The sequence below is a fragment of the Cavia porcellus genome, unplaced genomic scaffold, assembly GCF_034190915.1.
Source record: "Cavia porcellus strain 051 isolate PalLab524CR breed Dunkin Hartley unplaced genomic scaffold, mCavPor4.1 scaffold_26, whole genome shotgun sequence".
In the NCBI taxonomy this organism is placed as follows: Eukaryota; Metazoa; Chordata; class Mammalia; order Rodentia; family Caviidae; genus Cavia; species Cavia porcellus.
Genome location: NW_026947509.1, coordinates 18,513,564 through 18,521,370, shown reverse-complemented (window position 1 = coordinate 18,521,370; position 7,807 = coordinate 18,513,564).

The window sequence follows — 7,807 nt, the reverse complement described above, 5'->3', positions numbered from 1 at the left end:
CCCCTTTTTCTCTTATTTCCAAAAGTTTGTTCGCATATTTTTCCACCTCCCATCCTGCCTTTCCTCCTCCCCCTTCTTGTACCCTTTTTCATTAAACGTTTTCTTCCCATTTCCTCATATCTGTTCTTCATTTAGGTCCTATTTACATTTTCAGTTTCTTGCACCAGAGGAACAATCATTATTTACACATGTGTGTCTGATTTATTTCACTTAAAGTGTGATCTCAAGGTTCATCCATTTAGCTATAAATGTCTTAAGCTTATCTTTATGGCAGAGTGATACTTCATTGTAAAAAAAAAAATCTTTATACATTAATCAGTTAATGGGCATTTTAATCCTTTTAGGAAGATACTGAGAATGGAACCTCTCTTCCTACTTTTTGAGGAATCTACACGCTGAATTCCACAGTAGTTGAAGCAGCCTGCACTCCCACCAATAGTGGAGAAGGGTTCTTTTTACCCCACGGCCCTCCAGCATTTGTTATTGCTTGATTTCTTGGTAATAGCCATTCTTTCCGGGGTGAGATGGAATCTCAATGTTGTTTTAATTTGCATCTCTCAAATGACCACTGATGTTAAACACGTTTTGACATATTTATTTTCCATTTCTACTTCTTGCTCAGAGGAGTGTCTATTTATTTCAGATTCCCATTTTTGGACTGGATCTTTAAATTTGAGGCATCAAATTTTTTTTGTGTGTTCTAGATATTAGTCCTTTATCTGGGGAACAGGTGGCAAAATTTTACCCACTCTGTGTGTTGTCTCTGCTCTGTGATTTCTCTTGTCATGCAAGCACTTGTTGATAAGATGAAATCCCTCTGGTTGATTCTTTGTGGTATTTCTTGTGTGATCAGGGTTTTGTTCATAAGCTCTTTGCCTATACCAGTCTTCAAAAGTTCTACATATTTTATCTTCCAACAGATTTAGTGTTTCTGTTTTAATATTTAGATCTTTGATCCATTTTGATTTTAGTTTAGTGCATGGTGAAACATAATAGGTCTAGTTTCCATCTTTACCATGTAGAAAACCAGTTTTTCCAGCACCATTTATCAAAGAGACTATCTTCCAGTGAATGTGTTTGTCTCCTTTGTCAAAGTGGCTGAGTGTGTTTGAAGTTGTTTCTGCATCTTCTAATCTGTTCCATTGATCCAGAGATGTTTTTTTTTTTTTGTTTCCACTACTATGCTGATTTTATCACAATAGCTCTGCAATATAATTTCAGGTCAAGAATGGGGATGCCACCTGTATGGCCTTCGTTGCCTACAGTTTGTTTGCTCTTCTAAGTCTCGTCTGGTTCCAAAATAATTTTAGTTTTTTGGGGGGTTTTTTTGTTTTTTTTTTACTAAATCTGTAAGTTATGCTATTGGTATTTTGATTGAGATTGCATCAAATCCGTGTAGCTATTTTGGGAATATGGCCATTTTCACTATATCAATTCTTCATATCCAAAACAAGGGATATCATTCCATTTTCTAATATCCTTTTTGATCTTCTTTTTCAAAGTTTTGTAGTTTTCTTTTTTTTTTTTTATTTAAAGAAAAGGAAACGAAAAAAAATACATGGAGATTACAAAAAAAAAGGGTAGAAATAATACTAAATTACAGACAAACAAAAGGTAAGAAATTGCCAGTTGATAAGTTACAAATTGTCATCTTCGAGATGGCTGTTCAGGTTATAGAATTAAAGTATTTAGAATGACATTCAAAAAAGTGACCCTACAAACCATTCTGCTCTATGGCCGAACAAAAGCTCCGTAATATGATTATCAGTCCCACCTATTTGTTTTACATCTCTAAGAGGATAAGGGTAACCATATCAAAACAGAACAGAACATTTAAAAAAAAAATAAAAAACAATTTAAAGAAATACAGATTTCAAAGCAAGTCCACTGGAGATCTACCTTATCTAACTGTCTCTAGCTTCTTACAAATAGTTGTCCCTAACTTCACCCACTTTCTATACTTATTGCATATTATAGAACTAATCAAATCATTACAGGATGATGGAGTCTTTTTAGGTCCTCAAGTTCCAAATTAGGGAAGACAATACCAACTACCATCGCATCTCTCATTCTCTTTGTGATAGCCGTCCCCATCTCTGCATATGCTGAAGTTGAGCTGAAGAAACCAGTCCAGAGTCATTTTAATCAGCAAGCAATAGATTGCTAGAATTTATATTATAATGCTACAAAATAAGCCTCGGGTTTTTCAGGTCTCTTCCTCAGAGTATTTGTTCCTATCCTCTCTGTATTATAGGGAAAACCAAGTCATAACAAGACAGCGAAACAATTTCCTAGATAAACATGCAATGAATAAGACTTATAAAACTATAATATAAATGATCTTCCGTAGCTACTATGTTTTCTCTTGTTATTTTCAATAGATTTGTCGACAACACTGGCTTATTATAGTTAAACATACTATCACCTATTTTTATAAAAACTTATCTTTGACTGCATTGTAGTATTTGAGAGCTGTTACTGATTCATACCAGTATCTATATCCTTTACATCTTGTCATGCTCAGAGTAGTTTCCTCTACTTTTAGGGTTGATTCTAACACGCATACCGATTTCAAATAGGATCAGTCAAGGCCAACCAATAGTCTTATGATTCAGATACAATTAAGACAATGTAAGTAATACAGGATTTCAGCCTAAGTCAATAGGAAAGTAAGGATAGTTACCATGGTATAACCTGCTATTTTTGGTTCTAGAGGTCTGTGTCCTCAAATCTGATATGAGTGGACAGACCAGAACAAATTTAATTCAATCTAAATATGGCACTAGGACTACTGTGTCTTTTAAATCGTTATACACCATTAGCAATGACCTCTGCTTTTTTTTTAAATATAGTTTCAGAGCTGTCTCTACTAAAGACTAGCTTACCGTCTCTGCCTCATGTCTGCTACTCCACTTTTCTGCTATAATTTGTCCACCTTATTCCCTCATTCCATGGTCTGCCCCGTTCACTGAGGCCTCTCTGCCACTGTAGCTGTAATCCTGATATCTCTTCCTCTCTTTCTCTGTAATGTCCTTCAGCGTTCTCTGTAGGGTTGGATTGGTGGCCACGAACTCCCACAGTTCCTCCTTGTCTTGAAAGTATCTTATTTCTTCATTAATTTTTAGAGAGAGTTTTGATGGATATATGAACTTAGGTTGCATATTTTTTTCCTTCAGGACTTGGAATATTTCTCCCCACTCCCTTCTTGACTTAAGAGTTTGTGTTGATAAGTCTGCTGTTATTTTGATAGATTTCCCGTTATAGGTAACCTGCATCTTTTCTCTGGCTGCTTTTAATATTCTGGTTTTTTGGTGGATTTCTGGGATCTCGATTATTATATGCCTAGGCGTAGATCTGTTTTGGTTGTAGGTAGCTGGCGTTCTGTATGCTTCTTTTATCTGGATATCATTTCTTTTTGCTATACGTGGGAAATTTTGCTTTAATATCTCTGTGAATATTTTTTGTATTTCATTTTTGGATGTTCCTGCTTCCTCACTCACATTCTTTATTCTTAGGTTATGTATCTTTTTATCATCTTCCAGTTTTAGAATTGCTTCTTTCTGGTTCCTTGTTATTTTTAAGAGGCTTTTTCTTTCACGTTCATAAGCCCTAAATCTCTCTTCAAGTTTCAGAAGGTTGTCTTTAGTTTCTGTCAAGGCATTTTGCCAATATTCAATGGAGTTTTTAGTTTCCTGATATTCTCTTTGGATCTGTTTCATGTATTCTAAGTTATGCTTAAATTCTTCTTCAGATGCTTCTCTTTCTTTTCTGATTTCCTCAGTTCTTCCATCTGTGTTCTCTTGGGCGGGGCTTGTCATTTCTTTAATTAATCTCTTTATATCTTGCCTCACTTGGATCAGGAGTACATCTTTAAATTCCTCTATGAGATCATGTAAGTACTTTTTAATTTCGGCTGATGCTGTGTCGAGTAGAGGATGGTTACTGTGTTTGTTCTCTTCAGTGTTTAGTTCTCTTGGGTTTAATTTCTCCTGTTGAACAGCTGGAGATTTTTTTTTATTTTTATCTCTTGTCATGTTTCTGGTTTCTTTCAGACTGTCCTGGAGTTCTCTGGCCCTCTCCGAATTGCTTAGGGCCTTTCAGAAGCGTGCTGGCTTGAGTTTTTGCTGTCCTCCCCAATTTGCTGTTATCTGGGGTAGGCTGGGATGTAGGGGCGGTACAGTCTAGTCTCTAGCCTCTGTGTCAGTTAGTTCATAAATTAGGCTGTACTTTCTGGTTGTCACTGAGTTGTGACTATTTTGTATCTGCTTATTGGGCCCCAAGCAGAGGCTTGGTTTAGCCCCAGTAGCTCCTGCCAGTTCTCTTTGAATCAGAAGCAGCTGAGTAATGGCACAGGATTCTGCCCAGGTCCCAGCCGTTCTCTTCCAAACCTCTCTGTGATAGGAGCACCAGAAAAGCAGATCTGCCCAAAACCAAGATGGCTCCCACTAAGTTCTCTGTGTGGAGCTGAAGCCAGCAAGTAATCAGGCTCTGCCAGGACTCAAGATGTCTTCCACCAGCCCTCCCTACAGGGGGACCTGGTGATGTCACCAAGCTGCGGTTTCTGCCGCCAGGCTAATATGTCTGCACCAGACTCTGTGTTATTGATTTCCCCATGGTGGCGGGCCAGCTGTTCTCTGGCCAAACCCAGCAGCTGCGGGGTTTTCTGTACTCACCAGAGTCCGGTGCAAGTCCTCGTTCCGGGACCGCCGCACACCAAGCTGTCCACTTTTCCCCCACTCGCGGCTCAGCGCTGACTGGTCAGATTTCTGTGCACCGTTTAGATTTGAAACGCCAGAGCTTTGTACATCCGCTCTGGTGCAGCGGTGCAGAACTGGCTGCTACTTGGAGTCTCGATCTGGGTCTCAGTTTCCCGCAGTCCCCAAAAGCAACTCAGCTTTTCGTGCTGGGTCCACGAGTCTGTTTGTTGATTTAAGGGCGAGGGATTTGCAGCCTCCGGTCTCAGCACGACTTTAAATCCTCCAGCTGTACTGTCTTGGTTAATAAGAATCGCTATCGATTTGTCTGATCCTCTCCATGCTGTCTTTTTTTTAGCTTTGAGTTTGAATTCTCTGGAGAGACTCTTCGCTCGATCCCCTAGCTCGCCGCCATTTTCCGGTCCCCAAAGTTTTGTAGTTTTCAATGTAAAGATCTTTTACTTCCTTTGTTAGATTGCTTCCGGGATGTTTCATTATTTTAGATACTGTTGTGAAAGGTGTTGTTTCCCTAATTTCTCTCACATTTTGTTACTTGTATATAGGAATGCTATTGTTTTTTGAGTGCTATGCTACTAAATTTGGTTATTAAATCTAGAAGTTTTTTGGATCTTCTGTGTAGAGTATCATGTCATCTGCAAATAATGATAACTTCTTCTTTCCCTATCCTTAGTCTTTTTATTTCTTTCTCTTGTCTATTACACTGGCTAATGTTTCCAGAACTACACTAAAAAAGAGAGTTAACAGTGGATATCCTTATTTTGTCCTGAATTTAGAGTGAAAGCTTTCAGTTTTCATCCATTTACTATGATGTTGGCTGTCAGTTTATCATAGATGGGCTTTATTCCGATTTTCTGTAGGGTTTTTAGAATTATGAAAGGCGTTGGACTTTCAGATGCTTTTTCTATGTCTATTAAAATGGCCATGTGGTTTTTGTCCTTGGCTCTGTTAATATGGCATATTACATCACTGATTTGTGTATGTTGAACGATCTCTGCATTCCTGAAATGCATGTTGTGTACCAGGTCATGTTGTGTAATCTTGTGGATGATTTGCTGCATTCCATTGTCCATATTTCTTGAGAATTTTTGCATTTATATTGATTAGGGATATTGGCCTATATTTCTCTTTTTTTTGGTTGGATCCTTTCTGGTTTAGGTATCAGGATAATGCTTGCTTCCAGGAATGAGTTTGGGAGTGTTGTTTCCTTTTTGATTTCATTAAAGATTTTGAGAAGTAGCAGTATTCAGTGTTCTATAAATTTCTTTTTAAATTTTTTTAATTTATTTTTATTTTAAAGATACTGAAATCAATAAAACAAGACAGAAAAAAGCCAATCAAAATAATGAAACAAAATTAGTACAGACTTCAAAACAGGATACTAGAAAAACAACAATAGCTACCATAGTATAACTTATTATCTTCACAATAGTTGTCCATTCCATCAGGTATAGCAAAATCAAACCAAAAACATAACACAATAAAACCAATCAAAACAATGTTGAATAAAGAAAAACAATCAGAACAAAGCAAAGCAGTGAAAACAATATTGGACTTTAAAGACAAGATAGAAGGAAATTGCCCATACTTGCTATATTACATCCTGTCATCCTCCCAAGAGATTCTCAGACCCCTGGCCACAGGCCTCCATAATCAACCAAACAATACATGCATTTAGTTGCTTTATGTACCTTAGTTGCTATCAACTCAGCCTGTGCTCTAAACCTGCCAGTTGCTTTGGGAGGATAGGCACAGGGATGGTATTTGATTTTTCAGTCCACACACCAGTAGGCTTGGGACACACTATATGACTTTTCTCTCCCTGGAACCAGTGTGGCTTGTGCAGCTTACTAAAAAGGCTGGCTAGTTGATTTCTTGGTTGATCCCCCAAGTCCCAGCATGGCGATTCTGGGCTTCTATAAATTTCTTGCAGAATTCAGCAGTGAATCTGTCAGGGTCTGGGATTTTGTTAGTAGGTTTTTAATTACACATTATTATTGACTGATACTGATTATTACAATTTTTATATTGAATCAGTTTTGGTAATTCTTACATATCTAGGAATATGTCCTTTTTTTGTATTTATGTCTTAGAATACATGTTCTCAAAGTAGGTATTAATGATCTGGATTTCTGCAGGATCTGTTATTTTACCCTTTTCATTCCTAATTGCATGAATTTTAGTCTTTTATTTCCTTTTTAGGTATGATTGGCTAAGGGTTTGTCACCTTTAGTTAATCTCTTTCATTTGATTTGATTTTTTGTATTGTTTTCTATTGTATTATTTGTATTGTTTTGTATTGTCTTCTGGGTTGTTTTTTTTTGTTTTGTTTTGTTTTGTTTTGTTTTGTTTTGAGACAGGGTCTCACTTTGTAGTCCAGGCTACACTTGAATTCACTATGTAGCCCAGGCGGGCCTTAAAGTTGCAGCCTTACCGGCTGAGTACTGAGATGTCACCATGCCCAGCTTGTATTGTTTTCTTAGTCTCCATTGCATTATTTTCTGTTCTGATCATTATAACATCCTCTGTCGTATCAGCATTGGGCTTGGCTTGCTTTTCTAGAAGCTTTAGGGTCAGCATTAGGTTGTTTATTTGAGCTCACTCCGTTTTTCTGATATGGGACTTCACTGCTATAAATATGCTTTGTAGGATTGTTTTAATTTTGTCCTATAAGATCCAGTATGTTGTACTGGCATTATCATTTAATTGTAGAAACTGTCTAATTTTTAAAAATTTCATCTTGACTCATTGATTGTTCAGGAGGGTGTTATTTAATTTCCATGTGTATATGAAGTTTTTGTGGTTTCTCTTGCCACTGATTTTTAGTTTCCTTGCACTATGGTCTGATAATATGTATAAGATAGTTTTAATTCTTTTGTATTTGCTTACATATGCTTTATGAGGTAGTATGTGGCCTATTTTGGAGAATATCCTCTGTGCAACTGAGAAGAATGTGCACTTTGATGCTGTGTGCTGCAACACTCTGTAGACATCTATTAAATCCATTTGTTCAAAATTTGATGTATTTCTGATATTTCTTTATTGGTTTCTTTTCTAGTTGAGCTGTCTATTTGTGACAGTGGGGTTACTTAAGT